Here is a 12,966-nt window from a genome sequence, read left to right on the forward strand (position 1 = left end):
AATTAGAGTGAACCAGCAATAGAGAGAGGAGAGAAAATAAGATGGTTGAGCAATAGGCAGAACACTGGCCCCTACCACTAGACACAGTTCTGTGTGGAGACCCCCCCCACCTGGGCAACCTGTAAAATAAAGATATAGCACAAGCCCAGTCCATATATTGTTCTGCAAGTCTTATTCCCTCCTATAATGTTTTTACCCCCCCAATGTACCTGGTGGAGTCGAGTTCTTCGAAGAGGCGTGGACAGATCCTTCTTGAGCGACCCCCTTTCAAGCGGGAGTCACGGATCGTCGAGAGGCGTCGAGAAGCATCGAGGAACTCGGCGTTCGGCGTCGGGGAATCGACGGCCCTTCTTGAATGCCTTCCATTTCAAGCGGGAGACACGGGGCGTCGAACGTCCGACAACAAACGGGGTAGAACGGTGTCGATGAGGCGGCAGCTTCGATCCAAGCGGTGCTCGTCGATGACGGAGCGTTGGCGTCCTGCAAGGCAGAGGCGTGTGGGGCACCTCGATTACAATTGTTCTGGACCGCAAAGATTGTGAAGACGGGGGCCCAGCAAGGGCGTCGAGTCGTTCGAGTCTTTGTGGTCGTCGGGTGGCGGGAAACCCACCGGCAGGTTTCTCCTCGGCGCGTTGGTCGTCCTCGACTTTCTCCGGCAGGATAAAGCGGTCGACGGTGCGGACGAGGGAGTCCTTCGATTCAAATGTTCTTAGGCAAGGAGCGGACGGCTCTGGTCGTCGGTGGCATGGCGTCAAGTGGTTCCCACGGCTGGGCAACACAACTTCGACGGGCCTCCAGCGGTTACACAGACCTGCGAACCCTGGTCGACGGCAATGGACTTCGACGGCGGCGATGTCCGGGTGCTTCACTTCGATCTCCTCGGCGGTCCCGTCTCGGGTCAGCAGCCTTTCGAGGGTCTGACTTCCAGGGCGCTTCGGCGAAGATGTAGCGGTGCTCGATGATCCCTCGGAGCACGGGAAGAGGGCGCCTTACCAGGTCCTCTCTCGGGTCAGTCCTCGACGAATTCGGCAGCTTTCAGTTCTGTCGAAGCAAATGCCACAGCAAGTCTTCTTCTTCCAGCTGGACGTCGAGGATCAGCAGTTCCAGTTACTCTTGAGTGGAGACTCAGCTTCTGAACGCTTCTGAACAATTTCCAGTGGTGAGAGGTCCCCAGATATACTATTCTGTCTCTCATCCAAACTGCTGGCACACACTCAGCAGCCAATCACACAGAAGGGCATTCATGCAGTCAGTCAGCCAATCAGGCACACAGTGCATTCAGGCCACACTCCTCCCTTTCAGACACTCACAACAAGGAATGTGGATTGGGACAAGTACCCAGCCATTCAACACTACACACTGCATTCAGGCCAGTTTCGGGCAGGGCTGTCTCAGTCTTTGTCTCTCATGCCAGAAACCAGACAACCACAACAAGGAGTGTATATTGGTCACACACTCCATTCACCCAGGTCCCATCCACAGGAGGTACCCACAACATACAGTCACTGGGAAGGCTCCAGTCAGTCTAGCTGGGCCTTCACAACAACACCATATATGGAACTTCCACCCAACAGCCAGTCAGGGGGAAGGGACAGAGTCAGGGCTTCCCAGGACTTTGGGAAAACAAGGTAACAGGCAATAGAAAGCAAGAGGCCACAGGGGCCATCTTGTTTCCTATCAGGAATCAACTGATCCCAATGGCAGGGCCTGGGTATCCCAAAATGGAGGACACCCAGAGCACCTGTCAAATTCAGCATGGAGCTGCCACCAGCCCATACCCTGCTCTGCGGGCCACCCACAGATGCCCAAAAACATACACTAGGGGCACAGGGTTGTACCCCTACCCATGGGTGCCATAAGGGTATCCCATGGGTCTGTTCACCAAACCAAAAGAGAGAGCTGCACTGCCAGGAGTCCCACATGGACTCCTGGGCAGAAAACACAACAGCACACACGATAAAAAGCAGTAAAGGACAAGGATTCAGAGGCCCTGTCCCTCTGATGCATTTCCGGCAACACAGGGGTTCAGTTGAGGAGGGGGTCATAGCAAGCCCCATCAAACGGAGGAATCCGGCCTGGGTGACCTGTCCCAGTAGGCTGACGCGGTCAACGAGCCATTCGAGATGACGTGCAGTCTCCTCATTAAAAGACTGCAGGTCACCTCGCATGGCCCGTTGACGCAACGCCACACCAGTCAGGACAGGCTCAACCCGGACCCGGATAGCCACGTCCGCAGGCAGAGGAAGGCCAGTTGTCGTGAGCTCATCCCCTGCCTGAAAACGGGTCGGGACGTAGGCATCCCTGCTGGTGCAAGATGATGCAGTGACAGGATCAGGGACAGGATTGCACACAGGCACCTCCGCGGCGACCTGTGCTGCCTCCTGTCCCTGGTCCTGCACTGCACCACTAGCACCAGTGGAATCCCCACCTCCAGACCCCGTCTCTGTTGCTTGCACGGCCTCCTCCTCCACCAAACCCCCCACCAACCTGGATGACTCCGTGCCATCTTCCCCCGTTGGGCCCTGTGGGGTCCCAGCTGCCCCTTCTGCTGCCAAGGAGTCCAACTCCGACCTCCGCCTCTTGGACCTTCCCCCGGCAGCTGCGGCCTGGGACGCGGCACCGGACTCCTCACTCCCTGACGAGATCACAACCTGGGAGGGGAGCCGGGCCTTGCGTCTCCGGCTGGCGGTGCGATCCCCGCTGCTGTGCTCCACAGCACCTTCTCCACCCTCTTCATCAGTTGACGCTGCAGACAGGGAGAAATAAAACACAGGCATCAGAGCACTGTACAATGGACCATACACACATGACAGTTGCACATGAGTGGCATTGGCAAACCTCAGACATGGCATCACAATTGGCAACACACATGTCATTTCAACTTGCACACATGAGCCATACCACAGCCACATTGCAACTGCCAGCACCATCCATACACATACAACAGCATGAGCAGGCAAAGGTGGGCCAGACATCACATGCAACACAGAGAGTGCACAACACATGCACACACACCACCACACTTGCATGCATGTGTACACCTCAGCCAACTGTTGCAGTGTTCAGATGGGCATCCATGTCACATCTGCCAATCAGGCTTCCACATCCCGCTGTCACATGCATCCATGTTGCATCACTGTTGCACCCTTGTCAAATACACACACATGCACATGTACACAGTGCTGATACATGCAGCTGAAAACAACATACATGTGTGACATCACGAACATGCCTACTTACATACACATTCATCCAAACGTGTGCCCACACAACTGCATTTGGCATGCAAGCCTACACACACAAGCACCATCCATGTCTCACACATGACAGCCCTCGCATGTGTTAGCCCCACGGCCCTGTACACCCCCACCCATACTCGGCCCCATACAAACAGATGTGCAACCGGCACACTACTGGCACATCACCACACGCACAGCTTACAATCATGATGCATGTACACTTATCGCTCGACTCCAGACGGGTCTGCCTCTCAAGGACCTGGACGTGGAGCGCTGGGGATATGCGTTCCAGGACCCTCATCTGATCTTCTGACAAGTGGCCCCGGCGCTCCTTAGCATTCGCTGCCTTCAAGAGGCGCCGGGCCTTGTTCAGGGTCCTGGACCTGAAGTCCTCCCAGCGCTTCTTGACATGTTGGAAGTCGCGGACTGCCACCCCCTCCGCGTTGATGGCAGTCAGGATGTCCGTCCAGATCCGAGTCTGTCCTTCCTTGTCGGCGCGCACACTTCCGAAGAGGGCATCATACTGCCCCAGGACTTGCTCCACCAGGACACCAACTTCCCTGTCACTGAAGCTGGTGTGCCTCTGCCTCTCTGGCCGGGGGTTGTCAGTGGTGCCAGATGTTGCAGTGCCCGACATGACAACCCCAGAGGCAGGAGTGGGTGGGCAACTGGGTCCTGGGGCTGGGCTGTGGAGCGATGGAATCCCAGTCGGGAGTCTTCGGTTCCAGCAGGGGTGGTCACAGCAACAGCACCCCTGGCTGATGTGCAGGCAGCAAATGGCAGGGCACGTGGGCAGCAGGCAGTCAGGCAGCAGCAGATGGCTGGTGGGAGCGTGCTCGGGGCTCTGTGGGGCAGTAAATCAGCTTTCTGGGCAGGAGCGTGGTCTTCCGTGTGCTTACGCGTGGCCAGCTTGATATGGAGTGATTTGGCACGTGAAAATCATGCACATCTGCATGTAATTCGAGGAAAGGCCCTTAGCGCGTAAGCGCGTCTGCACGCAGACGTGATTTCATTGGCCAAAAGGCCCCCATGCGCAGCTATGATGTCACGCGCATGGCCGTATAGAATGGCGCGTGTAAAAAAAAAAGATACACGTCCGAGTGTCAAAGCATGTAATTGGTGGAACTGGCCTCATCGCGTATGCACGTCTGTGACCTGTGTATAAAAGGTACGTGTAGAACGCCATTTCCTTGTACGTGCTTTTCGTGGAGAGCGAGTGGGTGAAATCTGTACTTCTTGTCGGTTCACACGCGATTTACTTCACGGCGTTTCAAGTTCGTACTCCCTGTTACCTCTGACAACTTTTTCTCTTTTCTTCTTTTACGTGGGCCTGTTTCCTCAAACAGCGTTCCCTTCTACTGTTTTCCTGTCTCCTCAGACAGCGTACAATTCTTCTTTTGGCGGGGGTGTTGCCAACGCGCGCACGCGCATATTTTTCACGCTTTTGTTCCTGGCAGACGGTGAGTCGCGCACGTATTTAACATCTGTGCTTGCCCCGTGTGTCGCATACCCCTTCAGAGGTCATTCTAGGCTGCGTGTGACACGCATACGTTCATTCTTGTCTTTCTGGGTGCCACAGCGTAGTGCAGGTTTATTTTTCCACACACGTGGTCTAGGAGGGGTTGCGTGCACCTTACTTCCCTTTTTTGGGGTGCATGTGCGTTGCGTGACCCGTCATCTTTCCCCAGGGGTGACATACAGCCTTGCTAGAGCACTAGGGTACGATTACCATCTGGTACCCAACCCCTTTGACCCCCAATTGCCCAGGACAATAGTTCACATCGACTCCCATACGCACAATAACATCAGTGCCATGGCTGGGAGGCGAACAAGCCGTAAGGGTGGCAAAGGTGGCCGAGCCCCAAGTGGTGGCCGTTGTGGCTGTGGTGGATCCGGTAGGGGACGTGGCCGTGACTTGCAGGGTGCCCCTAGCCCCCCATGTGTGAAGGAGCAGTCAGGGACACCCATGCCCCCCCCTGGTTGAGGGTAACGTGGCTGACACCATCCATGCTCAGCCCTTGTTGGACCAGCCCACTGTGGAACCAGACCTGGCACAGGGTGACTCCATGGCTGACTTCCAGGTCAGCAGGTCTAGGCCACGTGCGCCGGTGCACGTTGGTGTCATCAGGCCACGTGGGTCAGGGGCAGCTAGGTCATCTGCTGCCCCACGTAGGCAGTCTGGGGAGGCTGCAGGGGCAGCTGCGGCTCCATCCACCCCACCTCTCGCACACCCAGCCAGGACAGTGTCGGTCCAAGTCCATCATGCTGACATTCCCCCTGACACCATCACACTTGAGCTAATGCCTGCACCAACTCCCATGCTGAGTGTGCAATCCCACACTCCTAGTACAGAGTCCACTGGGGCTCCTGCCCCTAGTGTCCAGAGCGGCGTAGGACACTCAGGATCCCCACCACCTTCCAAGCGGAAGAGGAAGAGTGCTCGTCCAGTAGAGGATGATGCCCCAGACACGGCTACACAGTCCGGCCCATCAAGGAAGCCCAGCTTCAATGAGGCCGAACTGAATGCACTTGTAGACTATGTGTCCGCACATGACCGCGAAATGGTGATTGTTGCAGGATCCAAGACCACACCTGCACAACGTCAGGCACACTGGCAGACCATTGCGGACATCATAAGTGCCCTTGGAATCGTGAGGCGCACAGCTACTGAATGCTACAAGCGCTGGAATGACCTGAAGCGCAGGGCAAAGAATAAGCTGGCCTCAAGTCATGCCGCAACTCTAGTGACTGGAGGTGGGTCTCCAGTAGAGGACATAGAACTCACTCCACATGAGCAGGTTGCTGGGACCTACGTCATGGAGGAACAGATCCAAGGCGTGGGAGAACTGGCAGATTACGAGGCATTGTCCGGTGAGTGCACATGCATGTGTGTGTCATCCATGTGCATGGTGTGTGTGGGAGGGCTTCTGTTTGGGTGCCAGGTGAGGGTATGTGTGCCTGAGTGGTTTGGGTCACCCATGTGCCTCATCCAATACATTCTGCGCACCAGCATTTGGGTATAGCAGTTTCCCTTCTGCCAACATTAGACATCCAGCCCAACACCACGCCAGTTGCCCTTGAAGTGTCATCTTGCCACAACATTGTTGCTTATTTTCCTCTGTTTATTCAGGCAGATTGTTTGCATACCACCACTTTTACTCGGCATTTCTCAGTCCTATTGTCACATGTCTGACATGGCTATGGTACAGTGGACTGGCTTTGTTTCCTAGACATGATTTGTTTAGACATGTCCCTGTGCTATAGGACCATTTTGGACTGGCAGCTCCAGGTTAAACATTTGAACCATTTCAATGAAAAAATCAATTTCATGAGCAAACTGGACTGAATGAACAATTGGTGCCCTCCTCTGCCTCTTCACTTTATGGCTAGGGTACATGCCATCTGTGTGGTGGCATGTGTATTTGACCTGCCAATCACTGGCCAATGTGTGATGCCACTGCTAGGCAGCATGCAGCAAATGTGTTCATCTTCCATCTTGGTGTCATCAATGTGTGCCATCTGCCTACCCTTCACACACAGTGACGGTGCATGCATGGGAGGGTTTTAGTCATGTGGCACATGAGTCAATCAAGTACTGTTTCTGTAGCCTCTCAGCCCTAATTGTGTGCCATATTGCTAATGCCTGTTTCCATTTGTTTTCTTTTATGTCTTTGCAGGGGATGACGCACTTGATACTGCTGGGGTTGTGGAGATGGTGCAGACCCAGGAGGGGTCTGAGGCCCGACCGACCACCAGTGAGGGACGTGGTGTGGTGGTGGGTGAGAACCCACAACTGCTGCAGGTCGTGCTCACAAGGGGTGTCTCTGGCTGCACCTCCCCCGAGCTGTATTCAGGTGTCGATTCGGATGATGAGACCTATGTGCCGTCGCAGGTGAGTGTTCCTGGGAGGGATTATGTTCTGTCCGACCCACCTGCACCAGGGTTAGAACCCTCAATGGGGATGTCAGTGTTGGCAGGTACGCCTTTGGTGGTTACGGATGCAGGGTCACACTCCGCAACATCTGATCCTGTTCCTGGGCCAGCAGATCAGAGGGGGAATGCAGTCCTGCAGCCTCAGGCAGTGCCGGCACAGCAAGGTGCAGTTCGCCTTGCCCCAGACAGGTGTGGTGCCCGTCGACGTGGTGGCCGTACGCCACCTGGCAATACCGCATGGGAGCAATCCATATACGGTATGGCAACCCAACAGGCAGCATCATCAGAGATGATGGCTCAGGCCATGGACAGGGTGGCCACTTCCATTGTCCCCCCCGAAAGGCTGATGGAGCGACTACAGCAGGCAACAGACTCCATCTGCCAGTCACACAGGGAGGACATGTTGGCGTCCGACAGGGACAGGCGGGCGGCACTGGCGACTCTGCAGGAAGCCATTTCCATAGAGTCCTAGGGCCACAGGGAAGCCCTGAGGGTGGAACTCCTTCACCTCAGGGCGACTCTTGTTGAGCTTGAGGCTTCAACAAACAGAAGGACAGACAGCAGCTGGAGCGTCTCACACGTACGCTCTCAGCTGAGATGCAGGCAACTAGGGCGGAGGTCCGGGCATCCCGTGAGTTGTTGCATGGGGACCTACGCACAATTATCCTCCAGAACGAGACCTAACACACCCGCATGCTTGCTACCATGGAGGACAGACTAGGGCTTTGCGTGGGCTGCCTCCCATAGTGTCACCACCTCCTGATGCAGCTGCAGAGGGTGAGGAGAGCGACAGCAGTGATTCTCTCACAATAGGGTAGCCGTGTAGGCCGTGAGCCCATGGAGGTGTTTTTTTTCCCACAAGATCCACACAGGTGGGTTTTGGTGTGCACCCTGTCCTCAAACCTCCTGGGTGGCCTCCCCCAACCCCCGGGCCCATTAATGGCCATTTTTTATATATATTTTTTTTTTGTTCTTTTTTTTTTGGACAGTGTTGCCTTGTGTGGCTCCCGTGGGCATACGCTGTATTGTGGCTGGGCACATGCAGGCTTGTCATGAATTTGGTTCAGATGCTTGGGTTTGTGTGACACACACCCCTCCTGCTTCCCGTTTCCATGGGCTTGCAAAGGGTGTGCCCAAGTGACATTGACGTACATGGTGACGTTGGACTCCCATTCGATGTGTGGGCAGTCTGTAGTCAATACTGTGTATACATTCATAGTGCATATTGTTGTATTGTACACTGCATGGTGTATTGATATGTGCCTCTGCATCCATCTCATCCTCCTAATTTGCAGGTCCATTTCTCAGGTCTTCACAAGGCAGTCCACCTTGGAACTGGAGTCCATGTTGTAAGCATTGCACCTACACTCTTGCGTGGCGCTAACACTGTATACTTGGAAGTGTTCAAAGTGCTGGCATCATCAGGTAGTGAGGCTACCAATTTTTTAAGTCTGTAATGTCATGTTTAAGGTAGGTTGGAGGTTGTGTAGGTGATTAGTATTCTTGGTAAGTATTTGGTAATGTCTGTTGTAGGTCCTGCATTACTGTGAGCATTTCATGTGTGGCCATGTTTCCATTAGGGACACTGTAGTTGGTGACACTTGGGGCATGTTGTGGGGATTAATTTGTTTGCTCTCACATTGCATGACATGCCATGGTGTGTTGTGTGGCCGTGCCGGGGAGGGGTTGGGTGACATGGCACTGTTCTCATGTAGTATTTTGCAAGTGGGTATTCATTTCTGCAGCATGGAAGTGTGTCTTTTGATGACACTGCATTGGTGGTGTTTGTGTAGGTAGGGATGCACACATTGTGACACTTCCACATGAACAATCTCAGGCTGCTATGGTTCTGACAGTTCACTGTCCCTTTGTTCGTCATAATTGTCAGGTCGACTCATCATTGCTTATCAGATGGTATGTGCCAGGGCTGTGTGCACTCCACAGGGGTGTGATTTCTATGTGAAGTAATTAGCCACCAGCTGCGTACGGGCTGCCTCACCTCGTGCCCTTTCCCCTCCCATGCGCAGCGGGCGTGCATGTGGTTGGGGATGTGGGGGCACCACCATGTCCACAGCCAGGCCCCCGGGTGTTGCAACATTGTGCAGGACACATGCTGCCACTATGATCCTGCACACTACTGGGGGCGCATATAACAGCTGCCCACCAGAACGGTCAAGGGAGCGAAAGTGTGACTTGCGCACTCCGAATGTGCGCTCCACTATGCCCCGGGTTGCAATATGGGCTGTGTTGTATCTTACCTCGGGAGGCGTGATGGGGTTCCGAATTGGCGTCATCATGTGGGTGCTCAGAGGGTAGGCACTGTCCCCTGGTGAGGAGGTGATGGGTATCATTAGTGGGGTAGTGACATAACTCTGCATCTGACATGCATGCATGTGCAGTGGCATTCATACTCACCAAGCAGCCATGTATCGCCATGCCGCCCAGCTTCTAGGTCCCGGCTTAGGGTAGACATTCGGTAAATGAAGCTGTTGTGGGTGGACCCTGGATAGTTGGCATATACTGAGGTGATGATTCCCTTGGCATTACATACTACCTGCACGTTGATGGAATGCCAGTGCTTGCGGTTTCTATAGATGTGCTCAGATGCCCTGGGGGGACGTAGTGCCACATGGGTGCAGTCAATGGCACCTAGCACTTTGGGGAAGTGTGCCACCCCGTAAAAGTCCTGGACCACGGCCTGCCTTTCTGCAGGTGTCCTGGGCAGGTATATGTGCCTACGGACTGATGGGCGTGCAGTGATGATGTTCAAGACCTGGTGTAGGCAGCGTGACTGCGTGGCCTGTGACACCCCACCCACTATGGCACTTGTCTGCTGAAATGATCCTGTGGCCAAGAAGTGCAGTACATTGAGGACCTTCTCCAGGGGGCTGAGTCCTTGGGAGCACAGGGTGGGTGATGTGAGGTCATCCTCCCACTCACTGACCAGGTCCAGTATTATGTGTGGTGGAAACCTGTACCTCCCATACACCTGGTCATCAGGCATCCCAAAAAGGCTGGTTCTGGGAGTGAAAATTCGGGCCCTCACTATCCTCCTCCTCCTCCTCCTCTGGTAACCCACAGCCACTGCTGCTAGGAACGGTATATTCATCCTGGCGTCTGAGCTTGTTTGTTGCTTGCGTGAACTTTTATGCTGCGCGGGTCGACGTACGCCTGCTTCATGCTGGCGTACGTGTTTCAGGATTGGACCATTTATTTTTTCGGCGCGTTGTAGGCGAACGTGTGAATCTTCCCACCCACCCCAGGAATACACGTAACACGCTCTCCCAGGCCCAGTCGCGAGTAAATATTCCCGCCCACCCCTGGAATACACGTACCCCACTCTTACAGGCCCAGTCGCTTGTGGAAGTTCACACGCACCCCGAAATACACGTACCCAGGGCAATCGCGTGTGGAACTTCCCGCGAACCCCGTAATACACGAAGCCTGCTGGTATCGCGTGTGGAGGTTCACGCGGACCCATAATACACATACCCTGATGGTATCGCATGGGAGACTACCCGCGCACCTGTCAGGTTTCCTTCCCCTATTCAGGCTATTTTCCCTTATTCAAGTTTCCTTCTCATTATTTCTCTTTATTATCCTTTTTTAGACTAGCCTTATTTGGGTGGGAAGTTTTCTATTGTAGTTGGTTTGGACTTAACTTACTGATTCAGAATCCTGGTTCTGACCGAAGGCAAAATGGAGTCTCACAGTGACAGCTCTGATTGGTTAGAAGACACTGGGCCTCATTAGGACCCAGGCGGTAAGGGGTTTACGGCGGCGTAAACAGCGCCGACCCTTACCGCCTGATTCCGAGGTCCCTTAGCGCCATGGAGGTTTTAACACCTGCTTTTAGCAGGTGTTAAAATCCATGGCGCTAAGGGACCTTGTTGTTAATTACGCCACCGTAATTTACGGTGGCGTAATTAACGCCTTCCCCACTTCCATTATGCCCTATGGGGCAAAAATGGGAATGGGAATGGGGAAGGGTAAATGGGTTAATGGGGACTTACCGCCCCACTCACCTCGGAATGGGGCGGTAAGTCCGCCAACCACCATGGCGTAAACATAGTTTACGCCATGGTGGTAAAGGTACGACCCAGGCGGTAACTTACCACCTGGGTCGTAATGAGGCCCACTGTAGAACAACAATGAACATTCTAAACTGTCACTCTGTGCCTTTCATCATCTAAACCCCAGCTGAGAGGACGTGTTTAGTGGCTGCTCCTGCTTTAGACTTGGGCCTGGTGGATTTTATCCTTCAGGTGTTAGCAGTTGAGCGGCTACTTTCTTGGGGGTTCTTGGAGAAGCTATCAGTTGTCAGGAATTCGTTTTTGAAGACAGGAAATTCTGAAGATCCTTATGAATTCGCTCTGGAGATAAGTGACTTTGTTTGTACTGCAGCTCTGTTCATTTTAATGACATTTCCTTGAAAATTCGTAAAAAGTTATCTTTGTACTTGTACTATTGAACTTCCTGAGTGCTCTTGAACGCTATTTAAAAATACGCGTGCTACTTGTAATCTGAAATTATCATTGGACCTTTGCGCGTGCGAGTGTATTCAACTGCGCCTGTGTTTGCCAGCGCGTGTGCTCCTTAGCGCGAGAATCTGTTCGTCGCGTGAGAATTCAAGAGCGCATGTGTTTGCCAGCACGTGTTCTCCTTAGCGCGAGAGTATGTTCGTCGCGTGAGAACTCAAGAGCACGTTTGTTTTCCAGCGCGGGTGTTCCTAGCGTGAGATTCATTTGTTGCGTGAGAACTTTAAAGCGCGTGTGTTTCCAGCGCGTGAGTTTCCGGACTCGAAAATCTAATTGCCGCGTGAGAACTTTATAGCGCGTGTGATTTCAAGCGCTTGTCTTCTTAAACGCGTCTATTCGATCGCGAGTGAACTCATTGCGCGTGGATTATAAGGCGCGTGTGAATAGGCGCGGAAGTTCATCAACACGGATATTTTTTTAGCGCGTGTGTTTTTTCTGCGCGTGTTCTCGTTTGCGCGTGAATTCTACTTTACGTGTTTAGGCTTGCGCGTGTGTTTTCTGCGCGTGGACTTTGCTCTCCGTGCGCGTGTTCTTCAACGCAGGAAGTTTTCAACGTGAACTTCATCTGTATGGAAATAACCCGCATGTGAGTTTAACACGTGTTTCTTCAAGAATTCACAAACTCAATGGAATTGTTAATAGTTTGAAAGAAAAGGAAAGAATAAATAAAGACAATTTAACTGGACATCTAGTGCATTTTGGAAAAGAGACAATGAACTAAACTTTCCAGATTTGCCCAAAGTAAGAAGTTGCTGTGAATTTCAAGAGTCTCAAGTAAGAGAGATTTTAAGCTTCTTTACAAGCTTCTCTAAGAAATTTCAAGAGAAGAGCCAGGTATGATTCTTAATTATTAGTTAAGGATTTAAAGTCTTTCCCATTCCTAAGGTTAAGTAAGTAAATAAAGGAATTGTATCTGCTTTTCTTATATCCTCTGCAGGTTCAGCTCTGGTTAGCCTTGACGCAGTCTGCCTGGTGTTGTTTTGTTATCGACTTCCCCCTTTCCCTTTGGGGTGTAGTTTACAGAGCTGAATTGAAATCTAGTTCTGGGAATTACATTTCAGGGGGATCGTTGGGTGTTCAGCAGCTTCCGTGGACACAGGACCTCTCAGCCTGACAGCACCCCAGGAATACACGTACCCAGGCAAATCGCACGGCTGGAGGGGTGGGGGTGGTGGGAGACATGTGTGGGGGCCTGGTGGAGGGTGCCCTGCACTGCTGAGGGGTGGGGGTGCAGGGGGACATGAGTGGGGGCCTGG

This window comes from Ambystoma mexicanum, chromosome 1q, assembly GCF_040938575.1.
Source record: "Ambystoma mexicanum isolate Mex_15411 chromosome 1q, UKY_AmexF1_1, whole genome shotgun sequence".
Lineage (NCBI taxonomy): Eukaryota > Metazoa > Chordata > Amphibia > Caudata > Ambystomatidae > Ambystoma > Ambystoma mexicanum.